General features: G+C 45.8%; 1 long non-coding RNA gene across 1 annotated transcript; it reads left to right on the top strand.

The window, feature by feature from the left end:
- Nucleotides 1-1,250: 1,250 nt before the first annotated feature.
- LOC119405206 (uncharacterized) lies at nucleotides 1,251-19,926 on the top strand. The gene is made up of 3 exons (XR_005186438.2): nucleotides 1,251-1,344; nucleotides 14,740-14,800; nucleotides 19,817-19,926. It is a non-coding gene; the product is annotated as an uncharacterized LOC119405206 (long non-coding RNA).
- The last annotated feature ends 3,256 nt before the right edge of the window (nucleotides 19,927-23,182 follow it).

Below are 23,182 nucleotides of genomic sequence, written 5' to 3'. Positions count from 1 at the left end.
CTGTTCTTAGTTATGCTCCTACCAGATCAGCGCACAAGGTGGATGGTTGAAACGTCATTAATTGTGAAATGGGGAGGCAAATGCCTTCTGGAGAGTAGGCGGGATGTTCTCAGACTACGATAATTAGTGTCTTAGGCTTTCCACTCATTTGAATAGGAGTCACTTGTACTGAGGCCGTGTGCGGTCAGTACTGTAGTTTGCCAGCACTCCTAAAACATCCTGATCAAGCTGCTCTGACTTCCATTGTGGGCAAATAATAGCTGAGTGCTCAAATCTTGATTTCAAAGCAGAGCTTCACGATAATTCGTGCATTAAAAAGACTGCATGGCCACTCACCATTAATACATGCGTAAGCCTGCCATAATAACTTGTGAAGGTCTGCACCGCGTATTGTCCGTAGTGTGCGCGCGTCACTGTCGCAACGTCGGGTTGTCGACATTTTGCTCGACAGTACATTGTCTAGGCAGAATCTGCGCATACCTTATTGCCGAATACCTCTTCAGATCGTGAAAGAGGAGATTTGCTCGAAACGTAGGCAGGCTCGGTAACATGTGCAACTCCTTGTTACTGGGACAACGTAGGGACGTGCGCACTTAGTTCATTGTGGGAGCCTAGAGTTAGGAGCTCATGCCGGTTCAGCCTGAGCTGTAGGGGCAGAGAAAGGCTGAGCGACCCACGTGCGGGAGCAGCAGCGGCGTGTGCCACCGTATTGTAGCCGGGAAAACCCGTATACCCCAGCGCCTAGATGGTTTCTATCGGCTCATTTGCTTTTTCATGCCTTACGAAGGATGCGTTGAATAGCAGCATCTGTGGATCCTCCGAGGATCGGAAATAGCCTCTTTCAGAGACTGAGAGCTCAGTCGCAGCAAAACATTTTCGTCTATGTGAATGCTTTCTTTTTTTCTGTTCTTTAAAAGAAATCATGATTACAAGAACAACATATTGACTCTTATCTGAACGTCGTGACCCCTGATAATGAAGTTCGAGGAAACTGCAGTCTACTACTTCCGCTTTTTCTCCGTGCATTTTATTAGTAAGTAGCGTAAGGAAAAAGAATGGTAGTGCCCTTTGTTATTGGAGTCACGGACCGGTCATTCAAGAGTTCTAATAAAATGATACGTCAATGAAAATCCGTCACTCAAACCAACCTCTGCTCTGTCAGCTTGACAATGAAACGTACGGCTTCTCTATATTGTTCTTTTTTGCGTGGTGATATATGTAGCACTATATATGGGAGAAACAACCGCACGGGTACTTTAAACAATTTTCGTCTGACTTCCTGAAGACCAGTGGCATGGGCAGATATACAGTAACGTTCTTGATATTCTTGTTCTGCTTTGCTGTGTAAGTGATGTATATTCCTTCATACAACTTCTTGCTTTTGCTAGAGCTTAGTACGGTATATATTTTCTTATACCAACACAGAAGTTTTGGCATGTTGAGCTTTCATTAGGCTTTTTTGTTTTTGTTGCTTAACAAAACATAACTCTTCCACAAATGAATGTTGTTCATAAAAAGGTATTGTACTCCTTGTTCTGTAAGGCATTGCTACAGCGAAAGCTGTTGAAATCACAACAGCCTAATTTGATGGTATATTTGTCCGTCGCAGCCGGTGTCCATAACCTCAATCGCGCAGATTCAGAGAAAAAAGGCAAGGATCCTGCTGGATTTGAACCTGCGTCCTCTGTCTGGCAGTTGACTATTTTAATACGGACCGATTCCGGTGTTTGAAACTCCTTCGTAAAATGACCTTTAGAGGTGTGTACTCAGGCAGGTAATTATGTTAAGAGGTGTAATATATAGTGGTAGAAGAGTACGAGAGCACCAAGCGCCACACACTATGAAGTGCGCTACGAGTGTGAGGTTTAAACCTTTCCACCTGTTACAATTGATTCAGCCCTGATTCTTCGTCATCAGCCACAGCATCAACTAAGTGCACATATTTCCTTACAGACGTGTAGTGAGTACCTCACTTCTCCCCAGAACGCTGAATAAAATAGCACAGTGGACACGTCCCGAGCATCAGAAAATTATGATTGATGATGTCGTAGCCACCCTAAGACTGAACCTGCAGTCACCCCGAATTGTCTAGAACGGCCTCAAGAAAAGCCGCTTCTGTAGCTTTCGCGGCGAGCATGCTGCGTGTTTTACGCATGCATGGCGTTCTTAACAGCGAAACAGTTTAAGCTAGTCTTAATGTGTCCTATCCGCTCTCGAAAAATAAATGGGTATGTGCCACTGAAATTGCACAAATCGCACTACTCACCAACGTTCCACTAAAAATGTAGAAGGCAACAGTTAGCCGAAGAAACGGGTATGTGTCCCAGAAATTTGTGCAGCGTATCAGAAGACTGTCATCCCGATGAACGGATATATGCTACGTAATGTGCGAAATTCCCACGGCTGACCACTGGTTCACTAAAAAAGACTGGAATAGTTAGCCCAACGCTAGGTAACGGGGAAGGTCACGGCGGGTGCGAGAAGCTGTCATCGTCATCCTAAACGAATATGTCCCAGAGATATTTGGTAAATCGCAGTACTCACCACTTGTCCACTAAAAAGGAAGAATGCAAGAGTGGAAGGGGAAAGGCAACTGAGGCTACGAGAACACCCCCAAGCGACGCAAGGCCTACGCCAACGACAACGTGACTGTAGATCTATAGGAGGTGAGAACGCTTGGTTTCAGCGCGAGTTTTTCTCTGGTTGGATATCCATGTCGTGTCTCTGACTGTATGAGAGGTTCCAACGTTTCGTTTCAGCGCGAGCTTCTGTCTCTGGCGTTTCGACATCCGTATCATGTCGGCGACTGTGTGTGGTTTAACTCGAATGTCTCTGCTCTTAGAATCAACGTAGAAACAGCCTCACATCACTTAGCTAAAGATTAGCAACAACCTAGAAGCAAACTACAAACAACCCTCATCACCAAGCTAAGACCTACAAATAACCTAGAAGTAGCCAGGTTCGTCATCAGAGTCCTCCGCGTTCGCAGTTTCAAGGCATGCGCAGCTTAGCGCTTAGTGCAAGCTTGGCCAATTGTGTTGATTGCGACCCGCTGCGTTTCCAGCCACACGGAGGCATCTCACGCAAGGCGTGCCCGGTGTTCTTTCTTTTTTTTTCTTCCACATCACGAGTGGGTACACAAAAGGCCACTTTGTCACGCGCGTCTCAAGGGCAGTTTTCAAATTGAAAGAACATTAGGAGCGTTGCGTGATAGAAAACACGCCCACGCTCCTGCTTGCCACCAGCGGTACATGGTGTATATATATAGCTCAAAATCGAGTGAATGCGAGCCAGTTGATAAGAATCTATGGTTAAAAACAGCGCGAAGACGACGCGGACAAGAAAAAACACAGGACGAGCGCTGACTGCCAACTGATGGTTTATTGTAAAACGCGCAAATATACACAGCAACAGAAAAAACGGGGGAGAGCTTCTAGCGGCGCATGCGTCCAGTGCCATATTATCGTTTAGTCATAGGTGGTTAGTTACGGAGATAGCAACACTCCTTGTCTGTTCGATTATTAGACGGCTCGCTTACGCATGCTTCATCTTTACATTTCATTGCGAAAGCCTCGTAGACTTCACGTGCAGTCTGGTCATTGTATGTGCGCAGCACACGGGTCCCCTGAAAACGTGGTTGGCAGCCACACTTAGCACAATGAATGACCAAATTGCTGCCGCTTCTTTGAAGTTGTTGGCGTGTTCGCGCAGACGGTCGTTCAGGCAACGGCCCGTCTGCCCGATAGAGGCACACCCACACGAGGTCGGGATCTCGTACACTACTTCACACCTGCATGTGACATAGTTCGTAGAGTGCTTTTTTACACAACCCTTGCTGACTTGCTTGTTCTTATTCACCTTCTTGCAAAGGGAGCTCAGTTTGTTGGGGGCCGAGAATACTACATGGATCCCCGCTCGCCCAGCGGCCTTCTTGATGCGGTGGGACACTGTATACATACGGGATAACCACAGTCTTAGACTTCCGAAGGCTTCTGAAGACTTCTGAAGACTTCTGAAGTGAGGTCCACGAGGAAACGCATCCGGCCGAGCCTTCAGAAGTCTAAGACTGTAGTTAGCCCGTGTGTACACAGTATCCCACATGTACACACGAAATAAGACTAGCAGCTTACTCTTTTGTGTATGATCTCGCGTAACCTCGCAAAACGCTAGTCTAAGCGAATACGGACATTCCAGAGAGCGAAGCGGTTTTAACGCGACAGCGCTAAGAGCTGCTTTCGCAGAAATACCAGCTTCCACGTCGGCGTCGTTAGTTGTGAGCAAAAAATCAGCGTTGCTCTTGACCAAGAAATCAAGAAAAATGCAAAATAAAAGGGAAAAAAAATCAGAGCATATCCACGTGGTGAATGATGATGAATGGGGCGAAGCTCCGGAGGATATCATCGGTCAACCGTGAAACTCTTGCGTGATATTCGCCCAGTACATCAAATAAAGAGTGTGAAACACCGTGCATATATTAAACATCAAACTTTTATTGTACTGTTGGTTTACGTGGCCCCTTCATTATCGCCGCTTTTGAGCAATGCACGTCGTTTACTGCACCTCAAGCGTCCCAAAACCGAACATCTTTCTCAAGGTGTGCTTTGCATTTTTCGTAGAAATAATTTCCTTATCATGTACATTCAGGCGAAAAGTTGAAAGCTCACTAGAGTATATTGCCCGCAAGGTATGTCTTTTAGCGTAAATCAAGGAACACTGCGAGATTGTCTTGTAAATTATGATATCTAGTGAATTACTCATCTAGTGAGCGATTCATTAAACTAGGGCGGGCTACATACATGCTACTACTTCTACTCCAGAGGAGGGAACGGCCCACACCCTAAGGAGCTTCGCCCCTAATATTGTTTATTTGATTGAGAATCGAGCCCAGACCATCTGCGTAGCAAGCAGGCGTTCTACCACAGAGCAAGCTTCAATTTTTTTTCGAAAAACAATGACTATGCGAATGTCATGTAGCGGGAGGAGTTTTCTTAACGCACGTAATATTGCGTGACAGATGCGTAGAAGTGTTCCTGGCTCCAACCATGTGAATTGCGCAACGAGTGGGCGTTTTAAAGGCCCACTCATTACCAATCGCTCGGGCACCAGCAAGGGCACCGACAAAATGAGCATCTGCGTAGGTTCGCGTGGAGTGTCTTTAAGGGAGTGTCTTTAAATGGGTCGTGAAACGTTTACCGAAAATTTTCAACTACATGTGCATTCGGAATCCCCCTGGCCGTCCATTCAATACTATACCTCGACTCGCTTCATCGTCCGGGTCCATTTAATAGCTGTAAAAGCACAATTACGATTCCCTTCTCACGTTCTCCTAAATCATACACCTGACGTCACTTTAAGTCAGCCAATGAAAAGTCTCTGTCGTCGACAAAACATGGCGACGCAGCGATGTTTGCTGAGCCGCAGATGGCCGGTGATCGTAGCATCATACTGTTTAAATCGTGACGCAGTAAAGACATCACCATAACGCCTCTAAGATTTTTGGACGCACACGGTTGGCATGGCGAGGACTAAGCCACCCAGAACACGCCGTAACACACAACCTATCGCAACCAGAAAGAAAAAAAACTGGTTTGCTGCACCAAGCGAGCGAAGGCAAGAATACGCAGGCGGCGGAGCCCGGAGGTACTTGAAAGCGGAAGCAAGCAGATCACGTGCTGTACATGCACATTATATATCTCAGAGCGCAAAAGTTGCTCTGTTATTTGTTTGTTCTCTAGGTTTCTATAAATCTATTATTTCATAGCAAATCAAAGCTAACGCAATGTTTATAACGTCCCTTACCGTGACGTCACGATAAGAGAAGTTAGTGCCTAAGGCGGCCGGTAGTTCGGCACAGTCGTTTGGGAGCACAATTAAACTGCGATTTCAAACGGGCGTCGTTAATTACACACTAAATATTGCGCCGAAATATGTCGCAATCGGCATGTCTAATTCTTGTTGAAACAGGGAAAATTACAACCGGGCAGCTTCATTTTCTTTTCACGACCCCTTTAAGGAGTGTCTGTAACGCATGTAATGTAGCGTGGCAGAAGCAGAGAATCACGTGAGGCGTCAAAACATGTGAATTGTTCAACGAGTGGGGGTTTTAAGGGCCCACCCAGTACAAAGCCTTGTTGCTTTACGGACGCGTAGTGTGCCCTTCGCTGATTTGAATTTGGAAGAATTATGGCGTAGCGGGCACTGTGCAAGTGTACTTGCAGTAGGCCTTGTAGGATATATCGAAATGGCCAAGTATTACACGCTCAGACGTTAGCTCTCTTGCGGCACGGTGGAGGCATGCACCGAGAAACGAAGCTAGGCTAGCAATTGAGAAGGCAATGCGCACGGGCCCGATTACGCTACCGCGTTCTACTCTTGAAGGCGAAGCTCAAGTGTCCTCCAAGTTTTATTGCAAAGACAATTATATGGACACTCTCGGTGGATTTTTGCCATCGCCGTTGCCGTCGCCGTCATGTCCCGGATATGTATATGTATTTATATATACCTCTATTTCACAAAAACAAATATTTCAACAGAAATAAATTCCGATGTGCGCGACCAGCGATTTCAACCTGCGAGCCCTCGCTCCGCAGTGCGCTGCCTTAGGCAATTACGCCATGCGTCATTCATCCTCCAGGATACCGTTTTTTCGTGCCAATTGCGGTCTGAACACAGAGAAAGCGGTCACAGTGCAGCACGCATAAGAGAAATTTGCTGATGTCTGCCGAGATAGCGAGCGCGCCAGCTTCGAGACCGTGTCCCTGCTCTAAATGTTTGCACTTGCTGCTCGGGCAACGCAACTCCGCCCACCCCACACAGGCGCCCCTTCGTGCCATATCACTCAACGAATGACAGGCGGGACGTTTCATCTATGTTCAAAGAGTCGTCGATGGCACGTTTCACACGTGGGGCGATGTTACTGCATGCGCCCGTTGTGCGACGGAGATGGCCGGCTAGTTTCATCTCTGCTTCAAACGCGCTCGTCCCAGCGCTCGCGCGCTTGTATTTCTATCGAACAGAACATACGATGCGCAGGGTGGTGGTATAGACTTGTACTTTACAAGGAACATGACGGTGACATCCCGGCGAAATAGTCAATATATCTGTTATCGTAATACAAAGAAAAAATTCAGGAATATGTTCGCTGATACTCTTGTCATTCGAAAAAAGTCGTATGAGCACGCGAAGAAATTGCTATTATAGGCTAAGGCGAATGAAACTTCGTGCCTTTAAGTTTGGCGCGGCGCTGTAAATATTGACATCGTCTGCTTGGTTAATAATTGCTAACTGTTAAAAAGAAATATTATTTGTTAGAAGACAGAATTAACTTCTGCAAGAACGGAAGACACAGTAGGAACATTTTCGCAACACGTTTCGTGCACCAAAGCAGCCCACGCGAAAACAGTAAAAAAATTTTAATCGGTGCTGTTACACGATACTGTAGAATGCAGTTAGGATGTCACCGTGCGATTGTCATAGAACAGCGGTAAATAATTTCTGCAGCTTCACTTTTTCTAAAGACGATAGTCTTTCTTGGGATACTTAAACGGATAAATTTTGGTCTGTCTTTCTGCCTTTCTCTTAGTCGGCACGTCCCTCGATTCAGCCACCCGGCCAAAGTTGAACCACTTGCCCAAGGGTCAGCCATCTTGAACGGCTGACTAGGTTCATACTTGTGTACTTGTGTACGTTGTTGATCAAAAACCAAACATTACGCATATCTGAGGCGCAACATCACTAGGCAAGTATTAGGTGGCGTGTTTCTTTAATAGAAAATGCATACATACTTAATTCTAAAGACTTCCTCCGTGCCCTCTGCACGAGCTCATTGTTGTGTTTCGGTTTAGGTTCTGTATTCCACTGTACGAATGCGGTGGGGCGCCGCTCTGGCATTCCTTTTACCCAGGCGACGTGTAAATAAAAGAGTGTGTGCAGAGTACTCGTTCAGTGCGGGCGTTTCTTATGCTTCAGCGCTTCGCGCCAAACAGCGTGTTCAGGCTGGCTGGCGTCCCCGCCGGTCTTCGCCTGCTGCTGCGCCGGGACTACCAGCCCGCAACACAGCACTGATGTCCCGACGTATTTCCAGATGGCGTCCATATCTCACGCAGCGCCTCTTCTATCGTCTTTAGACGACATTTGCAGCGAAGGACGCAGATACGCGGCCAACTTTTTTAGTCGACGATTGTGACACTGCCTTAGGGTATATTCGGTTGTATTCATTAAACGTTCAAATAAAACACATTCTACATTTCATGCGTTTTTGAGAAAAATTGTTCTTATGCTGCAATAAATGAGGCTACGATATGAAAAATGTTATTACGATAGCAAAGATATCGCTGCGTTGCCGTCATATTCCGTTGCAATGGAACACATGAACCCCGGATCGCTTTAATAAATTTCGCTGTAAACGGAATTTTTTAGGGCCAACACAGACGATACTTAGATAACTGGTTACAGACCGTTTACATTAAAATGTTTTGGAGATGTCTGTCCTTCTATACAGCGGGGGGCCTAACCGTGGCCGCTATTATTAGCTCCTGTAAAGCAAGAGTGCGTTCCCTGAGCTAATTGCGAGGGCCACGGCCTAGCAATCATGTATTCGAAAACTCACCGCTATACGTCGTTACCGTAGTGGTCGTAACAACTGTAGCTGCGGCAGCGTCGCTGCCTCGTCCGGCACTTCATGAAGACTGGTGAGGTTGCTATGATGGCCACGTTAGACAACGGCATGGTCGAACGTGGAGCATCGGAATTCAGCAGGCCGGCAAAGCACCGGCACCCAGTTGCAACTGGCCAGTACTAGTCAGTCTCTATGAATACTTTGGCTGCCAGCATATCAGCTCAGTCGGCAGGTGGCCAGTTCCCTGGATCGCAGCACGGCACGCCACACTTGGCCGCTATGACGGCAGGATGCTGGGGGGCTGTTTTGTGAGCGTTCTGTCCCAGGACAAATGCGCTGACGGAACGAAACGTCACGAGAGGATGAGAGGGAGCTGCATGAGATTGGTTAAGGCTCTTCTGATAGTGAAGACGTGAGATTAGCAACCGGAAACAGCGGTGATGTTAATAACTTTTGCACAGAACGGGCACAGAATGGACGGAGACACACTTCTGTCCACTAGAACGGATACAAAACGGGTCCCGGACGACTTGGATTGGATCGAAACACAAGCAGTGCGACCGGTTTGCTGTTCTGAACATTGCCAACTTCTGCCATGTGTTTCAATTCGACCATTGATCAAGTCTAATTGGCCCGGAGGGCTGCTACAGCCCCTCCAATTGGCTTACAATTCCGCCATTACGAAACTTGACAAGATAGCGGAATTTGACAATGTCAAGGATAACACCCCAAGAATAGAATTAGCCTGATTTGTACCTTACATAGAGTTTCTCTCAATAATACCTAAAGGAAAATCTGGCGCCACCGTCTATGCGAATTCCTTAAGGGGCGCCGTTGCCGAGATGGGAATGCCGGTATATGTGTCTGCGAGGCTTCTGTTGGTTGGTCTAGAGCGATGCTTCGGCTAAAAGGCGGATATGACTGTGCAAATAAAGCTTCTCTGACACAAAACATTTATTAACGGATCTTATTTTCGCGGATGATATTCTAGAATAAAAGTCTACTGACCTATGCGGAATGACAAAACGACGAAATAATGAAACAGACGACAAGCAGTACAACAAAACAGACAACAAACAGAACGCAGGCATTGTCGTCTGCCATCCAAGATTAGCAGCCGTTCGTTACGTTTTCCGCTTCATAAAACTGTACATCAGCGCACAAGTTTCCAAAGTTAAAAAATTATTTGTGTGCATCGATAAAAAAGAAATAGCGTACTACGTCCTCCTGCAGTACGAAATCATCCATTTTGCACAAGGAACGCTTTGAAGCCATATGCGCCTTCCAGGTGTCCAGGCTCTTTGTAAACGATACCAATCCGAGCCAAGTCCAAATCTAACATATCTCAGCATTTCCATGCGTACAGCAGCTCGCAGCGCCAGTTTTCTTTCTAGGTAAGTGTAAGTGCCTGGCTTATCCCAATCCCGCCCCTATAGTTTGCCAAAATTGCGACCGGCCTCCCACCACCGAACTACTCGTCAAATTGCAACATCACCTACTGTCCAGTCAAGTCATTTAAATAAATTGTTAAATTATTCGCGCTTCTCAATTTCAAGTTTTAGAAACCATGGCTGCCAATATTGATGTTCAGCTACAATATTTCTAAATTTCTTCATGCGCTGACAACATTTCAGAATTCCCTCAGCTCGCGTATTCGTGGTTTGCTCCCTCCCGTCCTCTCGTGACATTTCGTGACGCCTCCGCTTTGTGACACAACGCTTACAAAATAGCGCTCCTGGTGTACTTAAGAACCTGGCCACGAGCAGCTCCTAGGCTTAGGTTGGCACGGTAGGAGCACACAGGGTCGTATTTACCCTAGGCTCGAACTGTCGGTCAGTGAGCTGCCCTTCGAAACCACCGCTCGCTTTCCAGCACTGCAAGTTTGTTCGTTTGTTTCCTCAAAACACTCGAACGTACCAAATTTAGGGTATTCGACAAAACCTCGTATCTTAGCATTTCGTTGATAACTTGAACTATGAATACCGAGAGAAAAGGAAATAAAAAGGGCATAAGGGATAATATATATACCACGCTTCTATTTTCGTGGTCTGTCATCTTCCTCTTTCACCATCAGAGGTTCTCTCGTCATGGTCACACACTAATCATCAGCACAAGATGGCTTGTCTCGCACATTGCCTTGTCAAGGCCACACGCTAGAATCCACGCCATCACATCCGTATAAAGACCAAATCAATAAAATCTCCCCGCGCATGGTATGTTCTATGTGCTACTAAAAGCACGTCTGAAGACGAGGTGAAATGATCCGGCCATCTACGTAGCACGAAAGGCACATGCGATAACACCGCCCCACTTGTGAGGCCTTCCGTCGGTGGCTGGCTCAAGCAGAGAGCAAACGCCTAACCGGTCTTTTGTAGGCGAAAGAATATGAAGGGGCACCCAGGTTGGGTGGTGAGGGGTCTGCGTCATTAGACCAGGCAGTCATCATCATCAGCCTGTCTACGCCCACTGCAGGGCAAAGGCGTCTCCCATGTTCCGCCAATCAACCCGGTCCTGTGCTTTCTGCTGCCACGTTATACCTGCAAACTTCTTAATTTCATCTACCCACCTAATTTTCTGTCTCTTCCTCACGCGTTTGCCATCTCTTGGAATCCAGTCGGTTCCCCTAATGACCACCGGTTATCCTGCCGACGTGCTACGTGCCCGGCCCATATCCATTTCATCGTCTTGATTTCAACTATGATGTCCTTAATCCCCGTTTGTTCCCTAACCCACTCTGCTCTCTTCCTGTCTCTTAAGGTTATACCTATCATTCTGCTTTCCATCGCTCGCTGTGTCGTCCTCAATTTAAGTTGAACCCTCTTTGTAAGTCTCCAGGTTTCTGCTCCGTAGGTAAGTACCGGTAAGATGCAGCTGTTATATACCTTCCTCTTGAGGGATAGTGGTAGACTACCATTCATGATTTGATAATGCTTGCCGAATGAGCCCCAACCCATCCTTATTCTTCTAGTGATTTCACTCTCATGGTTCGGCTCCGCGGTTACTACCAGTCCTAAGTAGACGTACTCGTTTACAACTTTCAGTGTCTCGCCACCTATCGCAAAGCGCTGTTCTCTGCCAAGATTATTCCACATTACTTTAGTTTAATGCATATTAATTTTCAGACCTACTCTTCTACTTTCCGTATCCAGTTCAGTAATCATGAGCTGTAATTTGTCTCCCGCGTTACTCATCAATGCAATGTCATCAGCGAATCGTAGGTTACTGAGATACTCTCCATTAACTCTTATCCCTAACTCTTCCCAATATAGGGCCCTGAAAACCTCCTGTAAACACGCGATGAATAACATTGCAGAGATCGTGTCTCCCTGCCGTACGCCCTTCTTTATTGGGATTCTGTCGCTTTCTTTATGGAGGACTATAGTGGCTGTGGATCCGCTGTAGATTTCTTCCATTATGTTTATGTAGGCTTCGTCGATGCCCTGATTCCGCAGTGCCTGCATGACTGCTGATGTCTCCACCGAGTCAAATGCCTTCTCGTAATTTATGAAGGCTATGTATAGGGGTTGGTTGTATTCCGCGCATTTCTCTATCACCTGATTGATAGTATGAATATGGTCTATTGTTGAGAATCCTGTACGAAATCCTGCCTGGTCCTTTGGTTGATTGAACTCTAATGTCGTATTAGTTCTGTTAGCAATTACAGTAAGTCGAATTAATAAACTGCTCAGCGCAAACATTTTGACACAGTGCACATAGAAAAGACGAGGACCAGCGCAGACTTCGAACTGATTTATTGCGATAGCAAATATATGGACAGTCTCGGCTGAAAAATGTCCGTCCCCGTCATTCACCGTATATGTATAAGTATGTATATATATATAGAAAGGCCACAAAGAAAAATAATTAAGAAATTCTTTTCGACGCGCGGAATCGAACGGGCGACCTCTCGCTTTCCAGCCCGCCACGTCAGGCGTTAGGCCAAGACAGCGTCGTCTCTCTGCCTGCTAACGGCGAGCTATTTATATACACCATGTAATTCAGCATGCTTTCTTAGTGGCCACATAGATGGCGCGACGTGCGCGCGTGTTGCGCGCTGTAAAGATCGTCGCCCCGCCCCTGCGAACGCCGTTGCTGTTCGCTCTACAGGACGTCGTCGCTTTCGTGCGCTTATCTCAAGGAAAGAAGGGGCGGCCGGTGGGGTGCTTCGCTTCGCACGCTGCAGCGGCCGCGTTTGCGAAAGGAGCGCACTGTTCAAACAGAAATAAGTAACAACTGTGACAATTCGTTCGCGCTCGTCTTGTGTGTACCTGTTCGTTGGTTTCGTGCGTCCTGCTTTATGTTTGTGCAGTGCGCTTCAAGTGTCGAGCTGTGACGCATTAGTTCGCGCTCGTCCTGTGTGCGTTCTTTTCGTGCGTCCTTTGGGCTCGAGCGATGCGCTGGCAATTTCGAGCTGCTTTCCGTTCTTAGCGTTACTTTACAATTTATTGCTATGGCAATCATTGCTTCGCCGTTGCGGCGAAACTGTGACTTTTTTATTACGACGCACAAATATACAGGCTACCGACAAAGATCAGATCACATTCTTATCCAAGAACTTACGACGGCACTAGAATCATCACTGAGGCCGCAACAATAGCTCAAGAATGTGGCATCAATAGACCATGTATATTCTTATCGGAAAAAGAGCGGATGTATTTGAGTTATTCGGCCCGTGGCGTTCCAGGGTGATACCTTGGTTTTGAGGGGGGGGGGAGGCTCCTTCTTGCCTTTTAGTTTGTTTGGTTTTGGAGTTCTTAGATAAGCATGTGATCTTATACTTGTCTGTAGCCTATATATTTGTGCGTTCTTGTAATATAAACTAGTTGGAAGTCTGCGCTGGTCCCCGTTTTTTCTATGTCTACGCTGTCGAAATTTTTGCGGTGAGCAGTTTTGTAACAGAATACCAACTAGCCCAATCCCAAACTTTACTTCCGCAACTCGAACTTTGATCGCCATGGCGCTATCTCAACAGAAAGTAGTGGAAGGATCGTATATCCTTGTACGTTTTGTGCTTTCACCGCTTACTTAGCGTTGAGACCAGAGACACCACGCAAATTCTTTGCTTCCTGGAGAAGGCTGAAATGAGATTGACTCCAAAGGATTACATGTCCTTCTCGTCTAGTCTGTTTCTGGCGGCGTTGTTTTCCTGCGATTATAAACCAACTAGCCCAAAAGTACATCTTCACAGGCTCCAAAGGAGTTACCTGGTAGAGTTCCTTCCTATAAGATTGCAATTTCTTAGTATCGCATTCATAGCCTCAATTTTGCGACAAAGCTGTGCTTTTTTCACTATAACAAAGAAATTTTTTTCCAGGTACAAGGTGAACCGCGATTAAAATGCACAATAACACACTAAGTTTCGATGCACACATGGTTCTTCATAACAACTTACTGCGTGGTCTTCTCACGCCTCTCAAGTTGTCTTGCTCAAAATTTTGCTTGCCTGGTGTGGTGCTTACTGTGTGATAACGCAAAGCCAATCACGCCTAATACTACATGATATTCTCTTTTCCTCTACTTAGATTTGTCATTGCATGTTGATGATACCACATGGTTAAAATATTCGGAGCCCTCTACTGCGGTGTGCGTGATAACAAACGTGTGGTTTTCGCCTGTAAAATTACATATGTTATTGTTATTCAAATCAAATCAAATTTTATTCCGGTGTACAGCGAACACTGTATACCAAGGAAATTGGGCTAAAGGTGTGTTAATACACCTGACGAGGGCCTAACTTCCCTACGGTAGGCACATGTTGCAGCATGAATTTCATAGAAGTGTTACGCAGTTATGGTACAATATTATACTTATATTGTTATTATTATATTATATTATATTATATTATATTATATTATATTATATTATTATTGTTATTATTATTCCATTATACGGTAGCGTTCTAAAAAGAAAGGTTAATTGGTGAAGTGGATAAATATTGCTAACCACTGTTATACCATTGGGACATCAATGAGTTAATGAAACATTTTTTTTTGATAAAGGCGTTCTCCTCCTGCGGTATAGTCTTTACGGAATGTTATGTTAAGATCGAGACTGCATACAAATGCGCAAAAGTGTAATTTTTTTGCCGGCACTAGTTCAAAGACGTGTGTTTATGTTTCCAGGTACCGCTGCAGCGCTGGAGCAGGTTTCATGAATTCAAGAGTTTCTGCGTGCGAAAACTATGTAAGAATTTTAGTTTAAATTCTTCAATGTATTTTTCGTAAATATCCGATTTGTTTTCCCGATGCGAAAAATTTCATGGAGAACCTTAGGCAATTTGAGCGTTTCTTTCTACGTACCCATCTATCTATCTAGCCGCCAACGTCTGGATGCTCTCATGATCGCCTCCTCAACTTGGTCTAGACGAAGATTGGCAAGGGAGGGTAACACATTTCCTTGAATATGGCTTCCTGGTGATGAAATGAATAACGTGAAAATCCTGTCGCGTACGTCGACAAGCCGTTTCCCCCGACACGTGTGGCACATAACCGTGTCACAGGTTATTGACAGTTTATATCTACCTAGTAACGGCGAGAACAGATAGCGGTAGTTTAAATGTGAGAGCGTTAAGAAAAAGCGACATCGGCAGCGTTGACTCAAGGAAGGCAGAGAATAAAGATTAGCACCTCAGCAGAAATCTAATGCAAGAATTCTGTGTGGCAATCGGGTATTCTACCACAGAACCACGCCGTGTCTAGAAACTGGTTTCGAAAGACAGCCTATGGAGGCGTAAAATCGGTGCGACGTCAGTTGTGGTTGTTATGGTGGCTATCTAATTTTATAAGAAAGCAAAAACTCTACATATGTACCACGATACAGGCATCATATCGGGTTAACGTTTGTGAATCCACAGTTGGCTCCGCTTTTATAGCAGTCTAATTATTATTACATTTGTATTCCTATGATTTAACAAGCTATGTTGAAGCATTGCTCGACCCGGAGAAACATATTAACTATAGTTACGTATGATATTCACGTCGTTGCACCCCGAAGTTTCCTTCCTTTCGATAATGCTGGCATATGTGTGCTAACGTAGGTGCTGACGTTACGTCACAATATAGATTACCCTTTAAACGCCAGTGTTGTCGACGTGCCCGATAAGCCAACGATGTGGACACAACTATTGCACTTACCTAAACATATCGATCCACCTCGTAACGCTTGGCTGAAAGCTATAAAATGCAGCATAGAAGTACTCGCTGATTGCTTTGCATGAAATTGATTCCCACAATGTTTGGGATCTCCCAATTTTTTAACGAATCTTTTTAAGCTAGCCGTAATTAGTGTGTACTGGCTATCAGAACACTATCACCATCATAAAAGGGCACGTGCCACCGAAATTGGGCAATCCCACTACTCACCACTGGTCAACTAAAAATGAAGAAGGCAACAAGTAGCCTAAGAAATGTCTATCATCACGGGTATGTGCCACATAAAGTGGACAGAGCCCACTGCTTACCACTGGTTCAATTAGGGGGAGTACAATAAGCAAATAACTATACTGCTGGGAAGCTATGGTTCAATTCGCGCTATACCGATTCCTATGACGGAAGGATCCACCATGTTGCCCCCCACTCCATGTTTAGCACGACGCGCACACATTGCATCCTAGTATCCAGTGAACAGGACATCACTACATTCTCGCATTACGACCAAACTTCTGATTACAAATGCTCCCTATTCACAACACTGTTTCAAGAGGACATATGTTAGCGCGCACGATTTAAAATAATTTATTTGCGCCAACACAGCTCCTAAAATAATTTCGCATACTGCAGTGCAGAGTGCGCGCGAGTTCACTCGTGGACGTCTTCATTACTCTGAGGCGCCCGCAGAAGAAAATGCAGCTGAGTTACGAACTAAATAAAAACTATATTGCTCGCCTCTTACACAAGGTGCAAAAGTGGTTGCGTGTTTCGGTTCCGATATAGCTTTGCTTGCTTCAGGGGCGTAGCCAGAATTTTTTTTCGGTGGGGGGGAGGGTTAACCATACTTTAGGTATATTCATGCGTGCGTTTCTATGTGCGCGTATATATTGAAGAAGATGAAGTGGAATAGCGGTAGAAGTGAAGGAGGAAGAAGTTTTTAATAAAAATGGCGGACGACACCCGTCTGATCGAAGCCATGTCTTTTATGTATTAGTTCCTAGAAGGAAAGCTTCATTTTGACGCAGCCGTCAGCTTGCGAAGACCGCAAATGTGGGTTACCTTTTTCACCGACGAGGCGTCATCGTAACCTCTTGTTTTCACACGGTACCAAGTCCACGGTGAGCCAGCGATGGACATTCCTCGCGAAGTTAGCTCGACCGGACTGATCGACACGGTACTGCGAGGGCTGACGTTACGTGAGGGCTGACGTTACGTCAGACGATAAGTAACCCTTGGAACGCCAGTGTTGACGTACCTGGTAAGCCCACGATGTCCACATTAGTACTACACTTACAAAAACACGTCGATCGCCCTCGTAACGCTTGGCTCAAAGCGAAAAAATACAGCATAGAACTACTCGCTCATTGCTTCGTACGAAACCGATTCCCAGGAAGTGTGGGATCTGCCAAATATTTTATCTCTTTTTTCTGTAGTTCTGCTTGCGCGAAAAGCAGGACAACAGATAAAGGATTTTTTGTTAATCGACAGTGCACGAGCTCATTCACTACGTTGCTTCTTGTGTTTGGCGTTTATAGATAGGTAAAATCTCGTAACTCATATATTCCCAAGTTTCGAAGTTTACGACTGCGATCACAATTGGCGCCGGTATTGAATCAAGGGAGCGGCAGACAGTGACGAGGTTTTAACTTTATGCGTATGCCTTGCCATGTTCTCTCACTTAGCATCGCCCGCTTGCGTTGTGAAGAAAACTTTGACGGACTAATAAAGCGAGGCTTTGAATGAGGCTGATATACTAAGATGCGAGCACTTGTAAAAAAAAACATAAAGAACATCCAGTTCTACACCGAGAAAAGCGTCAGTATGAGGAGGTGCAAGTGCGCGAGTACATCTGATCTGCTGGAGAGATTACGTGTTGTCATACATGCGCCGCGAGATTGGAAATACGCGCGCTTCCGAATAACTGGGAAAATCAAGGTCACGTGACCTGCGGAATCGTGCAACGACGTTCCAACGAACGCCTGACGTCAGGTCATTTGCCGCCGCCGTAGCCGGAATGCTGCGGAATATGCGCTCCTTGTTATATTGATCACTCTCTTCACACGCCCACGTTTCTTGCTTTCGTTTATTACGTCATCTCGATAGCCAATCACATACACTCGAGCGTCTGAAGCTTTGCTGTTCGACTGCTTGCACTGCGTAGAACTGGTGATTTTTTTTACCACCACAATTATTCTTCGGTAAATTGGTGTAGTCCTTGATATCTGCACTGCTTATGCACGAATTCGTTTGAACTATATATTCGTTGCATACCGTACGAGATGTAATGTACTGTCCAAGGGGCCAGTGCTTGCGTGAGGCAGTGTAACCTACTGGATAAATGTTCGGCACATCGCTAGAGTGCACGATAGAGTATACCTTCAGCAACATTGAAGTCCTGATTTACAAGAAGGGTTCTTCGCTACTCCATTGCTTCTCTCTGGCCGTTAAGGTCATGGTATTTGCCCGTTTCTATTATATATGCTCTTTTGTATCACGCAAAATCAGTTATGTATGCCTCCAGTGTTTCTGAATTAAGCCCTAAGCCGAGACTTGATTAGGACTAAGATATTGTAATGAGCAATATTATAATTACTGTAACATTAATTCCAAAACGGAATCATGTGTACCTATATATTCTAAAGTTCTATTAGCTTTCGATGTGAGCATTGGATTAATTAATGCGGTGGTGTGTTGTGCACTGTTTACGTTTCTCAGCCTATAATGGCGGATTAATGAAATTTAGTAAAATTTTATGCTTTCAGTAGAACCCATGCGAAGGAAGGGGTTGAAATAGCGCGAAACTATAATAGTTATCGTGGACGCCGCATTTTGCATTATCTTGTCTAAATATGCGTATTTTAGGCGCTGGTGGTCTCGTGCTATTCCAGATATTTTTATTCATTTTGACGCCAAATACATCGAATATGCCAACGACTTACTTGTTTTACACAGGAAAGCCACCTGAAGCACATGATAGCCGGCATTCGATAGATGCAGCCCTTCAACCAAGGCTTAGGTGCGGCGCCACAACGCCAGACTTGCGTTATTCCTTAAGACAGGAAAAACAAGCCTTAAGCAATTTATAATCAGTGCCTATGAGAACCCCTTTAGAGTGAAGCTGTAAGAGCACTTACTGAATTTGTGGCGTCCATCCGCTGAGCAGGAAAACATGGGGCCTAATTGGATGAAGCGATGGCGCCATCATGGCGTCGCGCTAGAAAAACATTTGGCGTCGTCGAGCGGTCAATGGTAGCCTGATCCCGGGGGCTGTGCAGAAAACGTGAAGCTGTATATATGTATTTGGCCGTTTCAATGGAGTGACTCGGAAGTCTAGGCGCTGCGTTGGCATGGTCATGCGTGCAAATATATACCAAGAGCACAATTTGAAAACGCCCGAGAAGCAGTGCGCTTATAAAGAACGCGAACGACAGCAAAAGCGGGAGTTCGCTCGTCAGATTCGCTTTTCATCCACCTTCATAGGGTAGAACGGCTCCAACTTTTTGCACAAAGTGCATAAAAACATGTCAAAATAAACACACTTCCCAAAATACGCTGTACGCAGGAGCTTCTGGCCCAACCTAGGAGACCGTCGAATGCCGTGATCCGAGGGTCGGAAAACTATTCTATACCTGCCATTACGACAGCAGGCGATTGCAGACGACTATAGACAAAGTTCCTGCATAATTATGTAAAGGCGCGCCAGCTAAGCCGCGTGCAGAGACAGCTGAGTGGGAGTCGCGCAAGCGCTACCAACAGCGAAGAAATTTTCATGTGATTCGGCTTGCTACCTTAAAAGGACCACCTTGCCATGCCTTCCACTGCTAGCCTTAGTAACCAGTAGCTTAAGGAACCGCTATAACTATTGCAGGCTTTCGTAAACAATGTGTTGGAACAGACTAGTTTGAATCGTCTTTCATATGTGCAACTGGTCGGCCTCCTTGTAGCTTTCGCCTAATAAAACAGCCGTTGTGTAGTTGATAAAAAAAGAAAGATATGTGGGATTTTCCGGTTAGCGAATGGTCGGTGATGTATCCTCTAACGTCTTTTTCAGAGCTGTGACTCCAATGGCGGAGGCTGCCCATCTGGCTGCGAGTGCAATGGGCCGTGGACGCGCGATGGACAAAAATGTTCAACAAAATACTGAGGCAACTATACGTGAAACGAAATAATATTTAAACAAGCAATCAAAAAGCAACTATTGGTAACTAGGAGATTGTATTTTTCTAGGTAGAAGCACTCTTCGCTGATTTCGGTAGAGTTGCGACGGTCAGCACCGACTAACGATTTGGAATAACATATGTATACACGAAATATCTATTCTTGTGCGAAATTGCAGCGATCCCTAATACGCGAATTGTCATCTTAATAGGTGAATACAACGTACTCACATGACAAAGAACACAATGCACCTTCATCGGGAATAAATCTTCTGTGAAACTCACAACACCTGGATGTAGCTTGGAAGATTTTACGATTACTCTCCTCGGGTAATAACATCACTATGCAGAGATACTTACGACGCGTTTATGGCATAGTAACAATAGTAATATGCTAACAAGGATATTGCTCACTCGCCGCTGTTGTCTAGTGGAGATGGTGCTGTGCTGCTAATATGAAGGTGGCGGGATCGAATCCCGTCCATCGCGGCCGCATTTTGACCAATGTCAAGTGCTAGAGGACCGTGTACATAGGTTTAGGTGCGTTAGAACACCAGATGGTGAAAAGTTTCTTAGCACTCCACTAAAGTGTCCCTCATAAACATATCGTGGTATAGGATAGTGAAATCCCTGCAGTTAATACTAACAAGGATATTGCTTGGACACCACGAAAAAACTGTGCACCCAACGTAGCATTGTAAAACCTCGCCTCGTAACTAGAGTGACTAGAGTGCGTCCTGGTCCACTATTACAACCCGCTTTGTTGACACTCGCAAGAGCATTGCTTCGTTGAACAATAGGGAAAACATGCCCCCATCTGTCGCCACATTGAATATTGGTTTCAACACCCTTAAGCAATGCCGCTTTGGCGGTCTTTCAAAATACCTAGGTAAGTAAGTACAGGGATGGCAATCTCCGCACATGTATCGGAACGGTACATGCCACACATTTAAGGAAAAAGCCTCAGACACCTTATCAAACACGTAAAGTGACTGTCGGCTTCAACGAGAGTGATGCAAACAGTTATGTGATGACGCCACCCTATGACACCATCATGATATCAGAGATCACCGAATATGTGATATCACCATGATGGCATCTTTACGTCACTGTGACGTCATATAACGTGGTACCACATCATAGCATTGTTACATGTCATCATCGCTTACTGATATGCAGGCCGATTCCGGTCACACGGGAGTTGCAAAAGGCTTGCTATGCCTCAGATCCAGGAGGCAGTGCGAAACTACGCTAAGCGCAGAACGGTTTCCGTTGTCGGGATCAATACAATCGGTTGAGAAGAAAGAGAAGGTACCTTTCGCGCTTGAGTGATTTTACGCGAATGCAGAACGGTCGCTGGCAGTTTTTATTTCTACAACTTGCAGTGGCATGGCCACCTGTAAATCTTTTATGTCCTCTGTTTTTACGGCAGCGACCACCTGCCACTATTTGATGCCCTCCACTTTTATTGTGACTGCCACCTGCAGTCGTATTCCATCAATACGAAGTGGGGCGACCACCTCTCATTTGCACGTCCTGCACTCTGTGCGCGTTTGCCACCTCCAACTGTGTTATGTAATATACACCCTGTAGCATAACCAACGCCCAGCCCCACTCTTGGGTTACCTCCAATCTTAGTGGGAGGACCAGCTGCAGACATCATCTGCAGACGTCAACTACGTTGAGTGGGATGACCACCTACTTACACTTAATGGGTCCTGAACCACCCACCCTTCGTGCTTAGTAAAAACAAAGTTACAGCCGAAAGCAGACGCTGCTGTGAACTTATTGTTGTATATGAAAGAACATGTGAACGGTCGCGTGGGGACATGAAATAAAGAAAATGATGTTCAGGCATCGGATGCATCGTTGCTCTGTGTTCTCAATGCAACATATTGGCGATGAGATTTCAACCCATGCAAGAGCAAGAGTCCTGGTGATTTCTGATGCATCACCACAATGCGCATTCCGGGATTGCAACCGCCACCGTTTTTCTGCCTTCACCTGGTCATTCGGCTGTCCCATGGAACCAGCGGAAGCAGTCCTTTCGCAAGTGCATGGTGGCTTCTGGAGCTTCAGAGCTACCAGCCGAGCGCCGAAAAGCTATTCTCCTCATATGTCTTGGAATGGAGGGGCAGCAGATCTTCTCTACACTGAAGCCAGCGGACTTGCAGTCTGGCTCTGCTCCTGCAGTCTGGTTCTGCTCCGGTGTCACCTGTGCTCCTTCGAGCACAGGTGACACCGGGTCGACGAATAACGCGTATGACTCTGCAATCGCCCTTCTTTCGGACCATTTCAAGCGCTCAGTCAACGTCATCATGGTTCGACAACGGTTCAGTCGCCGTGCTCAGCATGCAGATGAGACCGCTGAAGAGTACATCGCTGCTTTACAAATCATCATTGCAGACTGTAATTTTGGAAGCCTCGCTGAACTGATGATACGTGATCAGCTTGTCTCGAAACCGGCAAATTATCATTTACGTGAACGGTTACATTTTGAGGGCCCTTCACTGAAGCTCTCACAAGCTATAACTTGCTAATAAGTACGAAGAAGCCGTGAGCCATGCTAAGGAATTTTGCGACGATGCTTCAGTGCGTCACGTTTCTGGCACATGTTATTAACGGCAAAAGACAATCCATTAGCGTCGTCTATCCAAGCAATGAAAGAAGCTCCGGTGCCTTCAAACGACATGGAACTTCGTTCCCTGCTTGGTCTGGCGGCATTTTACACCAAGTTGGTTCCCCATTTTTTGATGTTGTGGAACCATTACGGGCAGTGCTTCGTGGCAACGAGCCATTTGCCTGCACATCAGCTGCCGACGAGAGTTTCATCCGTTTAAGATCACTGCTGACAACTTGCAAGTTCTACGGTTCTTTGACCCGAACCTACCCGTCATCGTCACGACTGATGCCTCCGGGTGTGGACTGGGCGCTGTGCTGCAACAAGAACACAAGGGAATTCTACAGATGGTTGCCTTTGCCTCCTGTACCATGAGCCAAAAAGAAAGGAAATACTTTGCAGGCGAACGTGAAGCCTTAGAATATGTTTGGGCTTGTGAACATTGGCACGCGTACCTTTGGGGTCGCCCCTTTGTCTTGCGAATCAACCACAGTGCTCTTGTTACCTTGCTATCAACCAAAGGTGTAGGACATCGGCCATTGCGAATTTCACGTTGGCCAGCGCGACTTCTCTATTACAACTACACCGTAAAGTACCGTAAGGAAAGCAATAATGCGGTAGCTGATGGGCTCTTTCGACT

The sequence above is a fragment of the Rhipicephalus sanguineus genome, chromosome 9, assembly GCF_013339695.2.
Source record: "Rhipicephalus sanguineus isolate Rsan-2018 chromosome 9, BIME_Rsan_1.4, whole genome shotgun sequence".
Classification (NCBI taxonomy): Eukaryota; Metazoa; Arthropoda; class Arachnida; order Ixodida; family Ixodidae; genus Rhipicephalus; species Rhipicephalus sanguineus.
This window is presented reverse-complemented; position numbering and strand designations above follow the sequence as displayed.